The following is a 16,655-nucleotide window of genomic DNA, read 5'->3' on the forward strand; positions in this document are numbered from 1 at the left end:
AGCCACTGCGGAACGGGACTATGTCGAATATTAACTCCTCGCTTCGGAAATTATCCGGGGATCCGAAGATCACTTCTAGTGTGACTGAGCCTGTACAATTGGCCTCAACACCTGGTATGACGCCTTTGAAGGTCGTCTTTGTAGGTTTAATCCTTGAGGGGTCTATGCCCATCTTGCGCACTGTATCCTGATAAAGCAGGTTCAGGCTGCTGCCGCCGTCCATCAGGACTCGAGTGAGGTGAAATCCATCGACGATTGGGTCTAAGACCAATGCGGCGAACCCGCCATGGCGGATACTGGTGGGGTGGTCCCTTCGATCGAAAGTGATCGGGCAAGAGGACCATGGATTGAAGTTCGGGGCGACTGGCTCCATCGCATATACGTCCCTAAGTGCACGCTTCCGCTCCCTCTTGGGTATGTGGGTTGCGTATATCATGTTTACCGTCCACACTTGTGGGGGGAACCGCTTCTGTCCTCTACTGTTCGGCGGCCGGGTCTCCTCCTCGTCATTGCTATGCGGCCCCTTGTCATTGTTTTCGGCAATTAACTTGCCTGCCTGCTTGAATACCCAACAATCCTTGTTGGTGTGATTAGCTGGATTTTCGAGGGTGCCATGTATCTAGCAAGAGCGGTCGAGTATTCGGTCCAAATTGGACGGACCCAGGGTAGTTCTTTTAAATGGCTTTTTCCGCTGAACAGGTTTTGAGCTTCTGAATCTGGCGTTGACTGCCGTATCCTCAGTGTTATCGTCGTTAACGCGGCATTTGTTTTTGTTACGACGCGACCTGCCATTGCGGTCCTTGTAGTCCGGACTGCCAGAATTTTTGCTGGGGTTGTTACTGCGGGCTAGCTAGTTGTCCTCCCCCGCACAGAAGCGGGTCATGAGTGATGTGAGGGCTGCCATGGATTTCGGCTTTTCCTGTCCTAGGTGCCGGGCCAGCCACTCGTCGCGGATGTTATGTTTGAAGGCTGCGAGGGCCTCTGCATCCGGACAGTCGACGATTTGATTTTTATTTGTTAAGAACCGTGTCTAGAACTGTTTGGCCGATTCGTCTGGCTGCTGAATTATGTGGCTTAGGTCATCGGCGTCTGGTGGTCGCACATATGTGCCTTGGAAGTTGTCGAGGAATGCGGCTTCCAGGTCCTCCCAACACCCAATTGACTTTGCTGGCAAGCTGTTAAGCCAATGACGAGCTAGTCCTTTAAGCTTGAGTGGGAGATACTTGATGTCGTGGAGATCATCACCGCGGGCCATATGGATATGAAGGAGATAATCTTCGATCCAAACCGCGGGGTCCGTTGTGGCATCATAAGATTCAATGTTCACGGGTTTAAACCCTTTGGGGATTTGATGATCCATTACTTCATCTGTGAAGCATAGTGGGTTTGCGGCGCCTCTATACTGGGCAATATCACGATGTAGCTCAAGAGAGCTTTGTCTGTTGTGTTCGGCCCGGCCGGAGTTGTTGTATCCGGCGCGACGGTAGTCGTTGTGGATCATGGGGCGCCCACGTGATCCGTAGATAGATCTTGATTGTTTTGCCTTGTCCTCCAATACGTCTCGCAAGTCCGGCGCATTCCCCTGTGGCTTCGCGCTTTTCGAGCGGTGCCGGGGTACGGTTCTGGTGGAGGGCCTAGATGCCTCCCTGTCGCGGCCACGAGGTGGTCGGTCAGCCGTATTGTGCGCTGGTGATGAAGGTTTGTATGCCTCCTCCTCTAATCGGGGGAGCAACTTGCGTTTTGGGTAGCTTTTGGAGGGGCGTTCGAGTTGATGCTCTTCGGCCGCGAGGACCTCGGTCGATCTGTCGGCCAGCAGGTCTTGATCAGTTCGAAGCTGTTGCTGCTTTTTCTTTAGGCTGTTCGCCGTGGCCATTAGCCTGCGTTTAAAACGCTCTTGTTCGACGGGATCCTCTGGCACGACGAATTCATCGCCGTTGAGGCTTGCCTCGTCTCCGGAGGGAGGCATGTAATTGTCATCCTCTATCTCCTCGTCTGCCACCCTCTCTTGAGGGCTGGCTTCTCCGTCCTCCTGTGCTGAATCTTGCTGGAGGAGGTTGTCTTCGGCACTCTCTGGAGTGTTATTATCTCTGGTGCCAGAATCTCCATTCTTGCTGTGGCGGGATTTAGAGCGGCGCCGCTGACGTCAGCGCTTGGGCTGTTTCTTAGAGGAATCTGCCTCCGCTGCTTCTTCGCCGTCCCCGTCCTTTGGGATGTCCACCATGTATATGTCGTATGACGAGGTGGTCTTCCAGTGCCCCGTAGGCGCTGGTTCTTGATCGTCTCCGGCATCATCGTCCATACCATCGATGTCTTCGGAGTCATAGTCTAGCATGTCGGTTAGGTCGTCGACAGTGGCTACAAAGTGGGTGGTAGGAGGGTTTTGAATTTCTTCGTCGTACGCATCCCAACCATCCTGACCGTAGTCCGGCCAGGGCTCTCCTGATAACGAGAGATAATTTAGAGAATTTAGGATGTCGCCAAAGGGTGAGTGCTGAAAGATGTCCGCAGTGGTGAACTCCATGATCGGCGCCCAATTGGATTCGATTGGCAGGGGCGTAGGTGGTTCAGAGTCCGGCAAGGAGTCCAGCACCTCGGAGTCACGAGCTTTGCAAGTGACAAGGTCAGTATTCGGCTCCATCGCCGTAGAGATTGCAGCCCCCGAGGCGGTGTCCAGCCACCTGTCCTCGATCTGCGCGGTCGGCTCCGAACTATGGGCCAGAGCGGACTCGTGTGCGGCCGTGACAGTGTAGCGCGCTTGGTTGTCGCTCGAATCCATCGAACATCAAGTCTCCGCGGATGTCAGCCGTGAAGTTTAAGCTTCCAAACCTGACCTGACGGCCAGGGGCGTAGCTTTCGATCTGCTCCAGATGGCCAAGCGAATTGGCCCACTGTGCAAAGCCGCCGAACACGAAGATCTGTCCGGGGAGAAAAGTCTCACCCTGGACTGCGTCGTTGACTGAAGAAGCCATCAAGCCTATCGGTGACGACACAGAGGAACTCTCAATGAAAGCACCAATGTCGGTGTCAAAACTGGCGGATCTCGGGTAGGGGGTCCCGAACTGTGCGTCTAGGCGGATGGTAACAGGAGACGAGGGACACGATGTTTTTACCCAGGTTCGGGCCCTCTTGATGGCGGTAAAACCCTACTCCTGCTTGATTGATATTGATGATATGGGTAGTACAAGAGTGGATCTACCACGAGATCAAGGAGGCTAAACCCTAGAAGCTAGCCTATGGTATGATTGTTGTAATGGTTGTTCGTCCTACGGACTAAAACCCTCCGGTTTATATAGACACCGGAGAGGGCTAGGGTTACACAGAGTCGGTTACAATGGTAGGAGATCTACATATCCGTATCGCCAAGCTTGCCTTCCACGCCAAGGAAAGTCCCATCCGGACACGGGACGAAGTCTTCAATCTTGTATCTTCATAGTCTTGGAGTCCGGCCGATGATGATAGTCCGGCTATCCGGACACCCCCTAGTCCAGGACTCCCTCAGCTGTTGTTAGTTGGAGGCACTCGTTGTTTTGAGCAAGCCATGGATTGATGCTTGTTGGTGGTTGGGGGAGTATAAACCTTTACCATTCTGTTTGGGAACTTCCTATAATGCATGTAGTATGGAAGATACAGCCATCTCATAGTTGTTGCGTTGACAGTGAAAGTATGCCGCTCAAAATGTTATTCAATCTCTATTTTAAAATCGAGCTCTGGCACCTCTACAAATCCCTGCTTCCCTCTGCTAACAGTGAAAGTATGCCTATCTATTTACTTTTATGTTGAGTCATCACCCTTCTTATTAAAAAGCACCCGCTGGAGAGCACACTGTCATTTGCATTCATTATTATTGGTTTATCTTGGGTATGACTTGACTGGATCTCTTTTACCATGAATTACAATGTTTAGTCAGTCCTTTATCAAGGTGCTCTGCATTTATGTTTTACGGTCTCAGAAAGGGCTAGCGAGATACCATTTTGTTGTATCATGTTATGATTGTTTTGAGAAAGTGTTGTCATCTGAGTTTTATTATTATGGCTCGCTAGCTGATTATGCTATTGATATGAGTAATTGTGAGACCTAAGTGTTATTGTGAGTATGGTTAGTTCATAATATTTGCTGAAACCGGAATGATGGCTTTGCATGTTTACAACAACAAGAGCAAACTGAGTTTGTAAAAGTTTTTCTTTATCACTTTCAGTTTATCAACTGAATTGCTTGAGGACAAGCAAAGGTTTAAGCTTGGGGGAGTTGATACGTATCCAACATATCTACTTTTCCAAACACTTTTGCCCTTGTTTTGGACTCTAACTTGCATGATTTGAATGAAACTAACCTGGACTGACGTTGTTTTCAGCAGAACTGCCATGATGTTGTTTTATGTGTAGAAACAAAAGTTCTCGGAATGTCCTGAAAATCCACGGAGGCACTTTTTGGAAAATATAAAAAATACTGGCGAAAGAATCAAGACCAGGGGGCCCATACCTTGTCCACAAGGGTGGGGGGCGCGCCCTGTCTCGTGAGCCCCCTGAGGCTCCGCCGACCTCAACTCCAACTCCATATATTCCGTCTCGCAGAGAAAAAAAATCAGGGAGAAAGTTTCATCGCGTTTTACGATATGGAGCCGCCGCCAAGCCCTAATCTCTCTCGGGAGGGCTGAACTAGAGTCCGTTCAGGGCTTCGGAGAGGGGGATTGGTCGCCGTCGTCATCATCAAACATCCTCCATCACCAATTTCATGATGCTCACCGCCGTGCGTGAATAATTCCATCGTAGGCTTGCTGGACGGTGATGGGTTGGATGAGATTTACCATGTAATCAAGTTAGTTTTGTTAGGGTTTGATCCCTAGTATCCACTATGTTCTGAGATTGATGTTGCTATGACTTTGCTATGCTTAATGCTTGTTACTAGGGCCCGAGTGCCATGATTTCAGATCTGAACCAATTATGTTTTCACGAATATATGTGTGTTCTTGATCCTATCTTGCAAGTCTATAGTCACCTATTATGTGTTATGATCCGACAACCCCGAAGTGACAATAATCGAGATACTTCTCGGTGATGACCGTAGTTTGAGGAGTTCATGTATTCACTATGTGCTAATGCTTTGTTCCGGTTCTCTATTGAAAGGAGGCCTTAATATCCCTTAGTTTCCGCTAGGAGCCCGCTGCCACGGAAGGGTAGGACAAAAGATGTCATGCAAGTTCTTTTCCATAAGCACGTATGACTAATTACGTAATACATGCCCACATTACATTGATGAACTGGAGCTAGTTCTGTGTCACCCTATGTTATAGCTATTACATGAGGAATCTGTGGGGACCCCGACTCATAAGTCATGATCACCGAATGCATGTGTACAGTGATCCCAGAGATCAATGCTCACTGAACACATAGAAGCTGATTAACAAGAGTCTTACATCCATACATACCGTCTTACACAAATTATGACCATTATGGTTAAGTCTTACATAGATAAAGCCACATGGGCCGAATACCAAATAAGCTTAAGCAGCGGAAATGTTCGTCGATAAGTAGAACCCATGCCATCTGCCTTAACCCTACAGGCATTCTAACTGGGAAGCGTCCTAGTTCGCATGTTCGTCTCCAAAGAACTCTTCTTCGAACTCCTGTTCTTTCATGCCTGGCCAATTAAATAACTAGTGGCAAGCCAACGAGTACTTTGAATGTACTCGCAAGCAACCCATGATTGGAACAAGGCACAATAATGCAATGATACAGCACTAAGTAGGTAATTTGCAGAAAGCTAGTTTTGAGTGCAATGACATGATCTATCAACCTGTAAAGCATGCATCATGAGAGAACAGATATCCTTATGAACAAGTTACATATATCAACATAAGCGGAGTTGGACACCAATCCAACTTGATCATTGTGTCAAGCCATCTGACTTACCCAATAGCCTTATTAACACACACATATACGTGGTTTGAAAAACTCTGGACATAGTTTAAGCAGCACCACCCAACTGTCCGTGACCATGGACACGGCTATCCGAATAGTTTTACACTCTGCAGAGGTTGCACACTTTACCCACAAGATCCGGGGAACTTCCGTGTCATCCATGACCCATGATACCTCAAGTACCCGGGTTAAGCACCCGATCACTATCTTTCCCTAGACGACACTAACAAGGAGTCCACTCGTTGTTCCGTATCCTCACGACGTACATCATACGAGACTTACTCAAGATCGTAACATCCGAGAGGGGACACAACGGTGTATTCGGTGCCCTGTGAAAACAGTCATGGCCGCCCTACCTGGCATGACCCCGTCCCGAGAGAGCGCACCAACTCTCCCCCGTCACTAGTAATGCGGGCTCCAAGCTAGTATCGGACTAGGTAATCAATAATGCCCTTTCCCATACAAGGGTAGAGTGGTTGCGCATTTAAGGTTGGGACAGTCGAAAAATCTTAAATTAACCCGTTTTCAAAAACAACACACACACTTGCCTCGGTACACCACCTCGTCATCAAGTGGTTACCCAACTCATCATCTCCCCCGGGCATAAGTGGCACCCGATGGGGTTTTCGAAAAGTCTTTTGAAAATACTTTGTCTCCATCACCATGCATATTCCCGTCCCTTTTTGCGTAGCACTACTTTAGCATCTTAACTACCCCCACAGGCATAACCCTCATAGAAAGGTAGGGTCATGCATCATGCAAGTGTCAACAAGAAAAGCAACGAAGGCAACCACCTCAAGTGGTCACCATTTTATCATGACTTCGATGCAAGCAATAAAAGTGCCATATGACATGCATAAAAAGGGTTTCTTAGACATGGTCAAAGGGCTGCTTGCCTTGTTCTTCAAGTTCTCCAAATCCTTCTCCTTCTTCTTCTTCAGCAACTTCGTCTAATACGGGATCTAATCGTCGCAAAAAAATAACGAGAAAACAAGGCAATAGTAAAACAGAAAAACCAAAGTGCTCAGAAAAATGTCAACTTATTTTTGTTAAATACTAGGGTGAAAACTAAGAAGGGGAAAATTACTAGTTATGGATTTGGAGTGGTGGGATAGGATAAATGGATTTTCAGACGGGAATATAAATGCTCAAATTTGAATTTAAAATTGAACAGTGCAGAAAAGTTTGATGGAAATTTATGAAAGTTATACCATTAAATAGGTGGGATTTTTAGAAAAGTAAGGGAGTTGGAATTATTGCATTTGGATGAATATTTAATCCTGTGGAATTTTTGCAAGTTTAACAGAAAAGAAAAAAGGAAAAGGAGCACCGTGCAACTGGGCCAGAAGAGCCGCAGCGCAGCAGGCCCAGTCCGAGAGGCGGCCCAGCATGCTAGTGCTTGCGTGCGCGCCAGGTTTAAACCTAACGGGCGGGGCCCAGGCGTCATTAAGAGAAAGGGGGCGATGGAGGGGAGAGGCTGACAGGCGGGGCCCGCCTGTCATCCCTAACCCTGCGGCAGAGGGCCGGCGAGCTCACCGGCGACGTTTGCGGGCACGGCGGCGTGAGCTGATGGCACCGTTGGACTCCCCGTCGTGTCGCCGTTCGGGTGGTGCTGAAGTTGGCTGGAGGGGAGCAGTGGTTCGCCGGCGACGAGTTTCACGGTGAAGGAGCGTCGGGCGTCGATGGCTCCGGCCGTTTTCGACTGCAAAACGAGCGGGAAAGAGGGGGGAATCAATTAGTGAGCTATGGGTGTTCCATAGAAGCAATAAAGAGGGCCGGGGGTGGCCTGTACCATGGGATTGACGGCGACCCGAGGCGGCGGAGCTCGAGCTCGATCTTGAGCTCGCGCAGTTCTAGAGAGGAACTGGGGGTGCAGGGACATGATATGGTGGTGCAGAGGGCGAGTGGTGAGGAGAGGGGAGCTCGGGGGGGCTTAAATAGAAGGGGGGCGAGGTGCACCGTGGCTCGTGCGCCGGTGAGTTTCTAGCCGTTGCTGGAGGCCACGGGGGCATGTGTGGGCATGTCTGGGGTGCTCGTGGGGTTGGTCTAGGGCGAGGGGAGAGAAGAGAGGGAAAGCAGGGGGCCAGGGCACCGCGCGTGTGAGCGCGCTCACTGGTGCGCTTGGGCGGCCAGCGCGCGTGAGCTGGGGCAAGAGGAGGGAGAGGGAGGAGGGGGACAGAGGCGTGGCATGCTGCGGACGTCGAGGAGCATCGGCTGGCGTGAGGGGGAGAGCCGAGGTGGCCGGGGGTGCTTGGCAGGGGGCGGCTACAGTGCGGGAGCGCACTGTAGCACGCTCCAGAGCGTGCAAATGGCCGGCATGCCATTTTTTGGCAAAGTGGGGACGGCCAAGCATGTCTGGTAGCTCTAGGGAGGAGTAAAGAATGGGGGAGGGGCATTGGATGCCCTGGGTGGCCACTGGAGTGAGGAGGGAGGTGAGAAAGGAGAAGAATGCTGCTGTCCAGAAGGGTAAATGGGGATGTTTCACCCTTCAATCATTGAGTTGAGGCCAGGGAAGAGTTACTGGAGGTGCAAGGGGACTCTGACGGGCTGTGTTAAAAAGTTGATCTCAAGGAGAATAGTGTTAGTGGTCAAAATGGTGATTTTTGAAAAGTGGTAGAAGGTGTTTGATAATGGTTTGGGCCAGCAGATGATTTCCAACTGCCATGAGACTCCACGGGGTGAAATGAAACATATAATTAGGGCCATCCACCGATTTGGAGATTATTTGGGCAAAGTTGCCAATGCAACTTTTGTAAACCCTAGAAATTAGCAGAAATGAACTTGTGTAGATCTAGTTGATAAAATCACTTCCCCTTGATGAACCACTTGGTGTAGTGTCCTCATTTGATCATTTGAACATGCTCACAAAAGTTGAGAGCAAAATAAGAAAGTTGACAATGTAAAGTTTTTCAAATTTGATTCTGGACAGAGAGGGTTTTGAGGCATTTTGATCAAGATATCCTTTTCTCCAACTTGTGCCATTTTTTCTAGATGCATGATTAGACCATTGGAGCATGTGCACCAAGTTTGAGAACATTTGGACATGTTTGGCAATGTAGCGTTGCTCAAACTTCAAAATGGACAGAAATGGTTTTGAGGGGATTTGGTGATGTTATATTGTTCTCCAAGACATGAGGCTTGGCAAGATCATCCAATATGTCATACGTGACATGATAGAATTTTGTTGGAATTTTTAGAGAATATTCCCTTTGTAAATATTTCAAAAGCTTGAAATATTCAGAAAGGGTTTTTGAGCGGTTTTGACCAATATTTTGAACATGACCATGTGTTTAAACTCTTATATATGGACAATACGTCCACTGAGTTTCCCTAAATTTTCACAAATATTTTTAAAGCATTAAAATAATTTTAACCTATTAAAGACCATTTCTGGCCTAAAGAAAAAGCCTTTAAATAAAATAGGAAAATAACTTTTAAAATTATATTTTTGTGGTTTATGGAAGTCCTATATATAATAGGTTTCAAATATACTCTTTGAAACTTTTTTCATACCCCAAATCAAGTACTTGCAGTGCAAACCTCTATTCAGGTTTTTTTTGGAAAACTAGTTCTTGAAATACATTTTGGCCAAATTATTTTTGTAAGAATATACTATATTGTTCTATACACATGGCATGATCATTGGGCAGAAGTTTGGGGCAAGGAGATGAAGTATAGAAGGTGTAGTTGTGTTGACTTTAAAGAGCACTTGAAAACACAGAGAGAAAACCAACTCAAATAAAAAGTCAAATAATGCAAAGGTTTTTGTCAAACCACACTTTGCCATGATTTATCATCTTAAGTGATGTGCCATGAAAATCGGGGTGTGACAGAATCGCATCCGACATAATTATCCATCACTGTTCCATTGCCTGCGAGCTTTTCACATATTGTGCTTCGCTTATTTACTTTTCCGTTGCTATTGTTACAATCACTACAAAACCCAAAAAATGTTACTTTTGCTACCGTTACCTTTATTATCATACTAATTTGCTACTAAATACTTTCCTGCAGATACTAAGTTATCCAGGTGTGGTTGAATTGACAACTCAACTTCTACTACTCAAGAATATTCTTTGGCTCCCCTTGTGTCGAATCAATAAATTTGGGTTGAATACTTTAGCCTCGAAAGCTGTTGCGATCCCCTACACTTGTGGGTTATCACTGTGTTCTACTTGGGAAGGATTTGATCAGCTCTGGATTCGGTCTCCTCTGGATCATCTCCCCCTCTCTACGGCGGTGGCTATCTCTATTTATAGGGGCCCTGGTCCTCTTCCCAAATATTAAGCGGGAAGGGAGCCAACAATGGCCATTTTGAAGGGGGACAACTAGTACAAGTTATCCTAACTAAAGTTGGTCTTCGACTGCCAAAGGCACTGGCGATGACGCCGTCTTGGGCTCCATGGTGACCTCTGTCCCGCCGTCCTGCTGGTATTGGTCTTGTTGCACCGATATGGTAACCTTTGCTTGATGCCTCGGTACTCCGCGCCTGCGCTTGCTCCCTTTGCGCCAAAGAGGAAACGAGGACACTATGCTGGCTGGCGCCCGCCTGGTCTCGATCGTCATGGCTTGAGTCACGAGCACCTCGCGAGGTACTCCTTGCCTTGATCTCTCCGCCTCCTCGCGAGCCCGCCTGATGAGGCCGACCTTGAGGAAGCCTTGCATCGTCTGACCTACGAGGCTTGGCCCCTCGCGAGGGTCTTGAGCTTGGGTTGATGTAGATGGGTTGTACTGGGCCACTGCTTGAGCCACGCCGCAGGCCGCAGGCAGGCAAGTCTGGGGACCCCCGTTCCCAGAACGCCGACAACTGCTTCCATCGTTGAAGCGGTGCGCCGACCAAGGGCACCGCCCGCTGCACGGCCGGCATTTCAGACTACACAGTGGAGAGTAACTTTAGAACAAGTACTGCAACTAGATGACATAAGCAGGCTATAAGAATTTAAATATAGTATTTGTGCTTAGTTGAAGGAGAGAGAAGAGGAGAGACAAGAGAAGAGGATTGTAATAAATGTGTAGCTGGTTGCACTCCAACATACTTTGTGAGACAACAGGTGGGGCCATTATTAATGATATAATATTTATACTAAAGGGACTAACAGACGCCTTAATTACTCTGTTTTTTGAGACAAACTTGGTGGGGCTATTATTGACTTGGACGTGGGGTTGGGGGCCAAAGGCCTACCATTATACTCGCACGACCGACCTGACATGCTCTACCCTAGCCACCGCTGTATCATATGGTTTCACACCGTTCCAGATCTTAGCGCCGCCACGCAATTCTTCTCTAGCCCTCCTTCCGGCGTGCACCGCGAGAAGGGACAGTATTCCTCCAAATCCCGCCTTTCGTGATCCTATACGGGAGAGGGGCGATCAGGTTTTTCTGGAGCACACTCCTATGGCTGCTACCAGCGACGACTTCCTCAACGACAGCCTTCTTCCCCGACCTCGGTAACCTCTTCATCAACGACATGAGTGACAACATCAACTACATCGGTTCTGCTCCCGCTGTATAGTATGTGATTCTGTCATCTTGTTTTAGTCAGCATAATTACTTTGATGTTTGCAATTGTCGTCATGATCTATTTACTGCTGATTTGAATTAAATCTCATAGTAAATTGCTCATATATTCAACAATCCAATCCAAAAACCTGATTACATGCAATTTACTTCGAGTGGTTTTGCTGCACTTTTGAAGCCGCCTACTTTTAAGGGGGTGCAATATAAAAGATGGCGCACAAGAGCAGTATGTTGGTTTCAGATCATGTGCTGCTATGACGCCACTAAGGGTAAGCCTGAGGGCGATCTTAATCCTACAGAGCAGGAAGCTTTTCAGAACATGGATACCCTCTTCAAAGCCGCCCTGCTGGGTGTTCTTGACAATTCCATTGTGGATTCATTATATGTTGTTTGACAGCGGCAAAGACATGTGGGCTGCACTCGAGGCCACGTTTGGGCCCTCGGGCGCTGGCAACGAGTTCTACGTCATGGAGCAATTCTACGACTACAAGATGACTGATGAGCGCTCTGTTGTTCAGCAGACTCATGAGATATAGTTACTCTCTAAGGAACTTGAGTACTTTAAGTGTGTGTTGCCAGACAAATTTTTTGCTGGGACCATCATAGCCAAGCTTACACCTTTGTGGAACGATTTTGCTACTTCTCTAAAAAATAAGAGACATGAGTTTTCTGTTTTGGATCTCATTCGCACTCTTGATTTTGAGGAGAAGGCGAGAGCAAAAGACACACGTGCTCGGGTCGCTGAGGGAGCTTCTAGTGCCCACATGGTACATGAGAAGAACTTCCAGCCAAACCAGCCCCAAAACAACAAGAACAAATCTCAGGGGAAAGTCAAGTTTGATGCAAAGAACAAGCCATCACATTCTACGAACTTCAAGAAGAATTCTCATAATGGGAAGGGATACAAGCCTCAATTTTGGTAGCACCACACAAAATTTATATGGCTGCATCTACCTGCTGTCAGCTAACCTCATGGTGCTCTAGGTATTCCTACATTCGTAACTAGGTACAATGACCACTGCAAGATGAAATTAGCTTATTCGTACGTTGACTTGCTGAATGTAGTGCGGAACGATCCTGTCATGTGTGGAGGAGCAAACAAGCAGTGCAGCCGAAGGTGGAAATCAACCAAGGACTTATGAAATTATATATAATCTTCCTGAGGCAGTTCGGTATCCCCTTCATCCAGATGATCGTGTTTTGTCATGCCGAGCTATTGATATGTGCTACTATTTTGCAACACCATTTAAGTCACTACAAAAAAAATACACATCCGTGACATTTTGGGCCGAACGAAAAAAAATTATGTCATACATATGACACTTCTATGATGATAATTGTGACAAAACCCGGTATCATCATAGATGTGGTGGGCTCCTACTTCTATGACAAAAAATCATGACAGAAAATGGGCTTTTCGTCCTGGGCGGGCCGGAGACGCAGCTGCATGACATTCTTTGGGCCGTCCATGACGGAAAAAACCGTGGTAGAAGCGAGGGGGAGGAAAATTTCGGGGAGTTGCCGGTTACGGTGGGAGGTCGGGGGCCGAGCGATGTGCGTTTCTCTCGTACACGTGTGAGGCGTTGGCTCTAACTAAACCCGAGCGAGGCATTGGGCTCTAACTAAACCCGAGCGATTGCACTGCAGGCTACGTGTTACTGAACCCGAGTAATCGATCGATGGCTGTTAACTGAACCCGATGGAGCGATTCCTTCGCTACTGCTGCTAACTGAAGCCGAATGATTGGATGAACAGTGAGCGTTGCGGGGGGTTTGGATGAACAGTGAGCGGTGGCGTTGCCTCTGGATGAACAGGAACCCGTGGTGTGGAGGGCTGGATGAATAGTAGACGGTGGAGGGGTGGCCGTGGAGGAGTGGTTGAACAGGACCCCGTGGTGTGGAGGTATGGATGAACCGTAGACGGTGGAGGGCTGGATGAACAGTAGACGGCGGAGGGGTGGTTGAACAGTAGCCAGTGGAGTAGCGCGCGGTGGAGGCTGGATGAACAGGAGCCCGTGGAGGCTGGAGGAGGTCGACGGTAGCCCGTGGGGGCTGGAGGAGGTCGACGGTGGAGATGAACAGTATCCCGTGGAGTCCCGTTTTGCGGTACGCCACACCCCTCCCGATGAACAGGACCCCCGTTTTGACCGTAGCGCTCCAACACAAGTCTGTTTCCTCCGTTTTGCGGTACACCACACCCCTCCTGATCAACAGGACCCCCGTTTCGACCGTAGGAGGTCCGTTCCCTCCGTTTTGCGGTACACCACACCCCTCCCGATCAACAGGACCCCTGTTTCGACCGTAGGAGGTCCGTTTCCTCCGTTTTGTGGTACGCCACACCCCTCCCGATCAACAGGACCCCGTTCCGAATGTAGGAGGTCCGCTTCCTCTGTTGTGCGGTACGCCAGGCCTCGTTTCCAACGCCTGTTCCGTCCAAGCCCTCCCGATGAACACGACCACGCATTCCGTTCCGACCCAGCCGGTTGGCTCCTACGCGTTTCGTTCCCTCCCGATGAACACGACGCATTCCGTTGCCTCCCCATGAACACGATGCATTCCGTTGCCTCCCCATGAACACGACGACGACGTTGTTTCTTCGTTCCGAGGCAACCATGTACACAAGCCCTGGCCGTACGTATGCACGAGTAGGCGTTCGAGACCCTGCCCGTATGTACGTACGTGACCGTATTTTCTTTCTTGCACCCTCACCGCTGTACGTACGTGTACATGCTACATGCGCGCCTCTACTACGACACGTGCGTGCCTCTACATCGACCAGTATGTACGTACACGTTCGTGACCAGAATGACAATGCTACGTACACTTCGACCAGGTGGGTCCCGACTGTCAGGCACTTCCTTGCCTGAGAAGATGTAGCTGGTGGGTCCCAGCAGTCAGGGGGGCGAATCGTTTTGTTTTGTTTTTATTTTGCCCGGACGCACTTCCTTGCATGCGAAGATGTAACTGGTGGGTCCCAGCAGTCAGGGGGGCAAATCGTTTTTTTTGCCCGGACGCACTTCCTTGCGTGCGAAGATGTAGCTGGTGGGTCCCAGCAGTCAGGGGGGCAAAATCGTTTTTTTTATGCACTTCCTTGCGTGCGAAGATGTAGCTGGTGGGTCCCAGCAGACAGGAGGGACGTTTTTTTCATGAAATATGGCGGCCCGTCCGGTGGGTCCTCGCTGTCGGGTGGAGGAATAATTATTTTGTGCGTAATAAGGAGGCACTTCCTTGCTGCGGCCGTGGACCCAGCTGTCAGCCTCTCCATGTGCAGTCGACGTCCGATGGAAGCCCTTCCTCGACCACGTTGACCACGCTGCGCCGAGAGCACCAGGGCGGTGGACGATAGCGAGGCCTAGGAAGGGGACGATGCGGAGCCGAGGAAGATGCGGCAGTGAATGCCCACGCGTAGAGGAGTATGAGGGTTCACTCATTCGGCTGCAGTGTGAGGCTGTCGTCGCCGCAGAATAACAGGGGGTGTGGGTGCGAAGAGGCATGGCCTGGCCAGCGGTGGGAGTAGTAGGGGGCGGTGAGGCCTCCGCGGCATCACAGCCGGCCACGGGCAGCAGGAGCAGGCGGCACGACCGGCACTGCTTTGGACGGCTGGAGCAAGAAGACCAGAGGTTGAAGAAGCACTACGGTCGTTGGCTGGACATCGTACGGTCACTGGAGCTAGAATCGTTCATATATTGACTAAAGTTGACAAAGGCCTCTGTCCCAGTCAACTTAGTAGGCCCACAAGTCAGCCTCCCACCAAGGTTGGTCCCAGCTAGCAGGGGGTATTAATTTTTTTGTGCATAATAAGGAGGCACTTCCGGTGGGTCCGAGCTGACAGCGGGGGGAACGTTTTTTTGCGAAATACGGTGGCCCGTCCTGTGGGTCCCAGCAGTCAGGGGGAAACTTTTTTTCGTGAAATACTGGTGGCCCGTCCAGTGGGTCCCTGCTCTCAGGTGGAGGAATAATTATTTTCCGCGTAATAAGGAGGCACTTCCTTGAGGCTACCGTGGACCCAGCTGTCATCCTCTCCACGTACAGTACTCTTTCGATGGAAGTCGGTCATTGACCACATTGACCACGCCGCGCCAAGAGCAGCACGGCGGTGGACGACGGCGAGGCCTAGGAAGGGGACGACGCGGAGCCGGGGAAGACGCGGTAGTGGAAGCCCGCGCGGAGAGGAGTACGAGGGTTCACCGGTTCGGCTGCGGTGTGAGGCTGCCGTCGCCGCAGAATAACAGGGGGTGTGGGTGAGTAGAGGGATGCCTTGGCCAGCAGTGGGAGTAGTGGGGGCGCTGAGGCCTGCGCGGCAGCACAGCCGGCCACGGGAGGCGGGAGGCGGTCCCGCCGGCGCTGCTTTGGCGGCTGGAGCAAGAAGACCAGAGATTGAAGAAACACGACGGCCGTTGGATTGCCATCCAACGGTTACGTCTGCTAGAATCCTTTGTTGACATAGTATATAATAACTAGAAAAATCTTGCATACGCGTCAACTAAACAGGCCCACAAGTCAGACCACTCCCTCTTTTTTTAATAATTTATATATAGCTCATGGCAACTTCTTATGCAATTTATTGCAGTCGTTTTTTTTGGTTGGCCGGGGCCAATTTCGCATATTTCTGTGGGTTCCAAACTATTTTTAATACCGAAATGTCGAGCCAGATTTAAAGTACTTTGAAGATATATTTAAATTAGGTTAATGCCCAGTGAAATAGGAATCTGAAAATGCGAAAAAAAAATAAAAATTATAAAGTAATTGCCAATTTGTCATCTGTTTTTATATTTACAACTCATTTCATATTACTTTCAAGTTTGCAGGCATCTTGAAAGAGTTGAAGCCCATCAGGGCGTAGAAAAATAAGTAGGCCTGGATTGGGTATTCTTCAGAAAAAATAAACTGGGCTCATTTTCACAAAGAAAAAATAGCTGGGTTGGTCACATGGTGAACATAAATTATAAGCCTGGGCTAGACGGGCCACAGCCCAGTTCAAACCCTGCTCCGTCTCAACAATACCAAACAAAAAAATATACTGCTCGAGTAGCTACGTCCCAGGTGTCAGCCGATCTTGCGTTGTTCTCTTGTCTATTGACTATATACACTCACAATGTTGTGGGTCCCAGATGTCAGGAAAACACTAGGAGGAAGCATTTTATTCTTCCATACGCTAACGTGGTGGGCCCCAACTATCATCCTCTCCACATACTTCTACCGATTCCTGTTGTTTGTTGA

Source organism: Triticum aestivum, chromosome 7B (assembly GCF_018294505.1).
Source record: "Triticum aestivum cultivar Chinese Spring chromosome 7B, IWGSC CS RefSeq v2.1, whole genome shotgun sequence".
NCBI classification, from domain to species: domain Eukaryota; kingdom Viridiplantae; phylum Streptophyta; class Magnoliopsida; order Poales; family Poaceae; genus Triticum; species Triticum aestivum.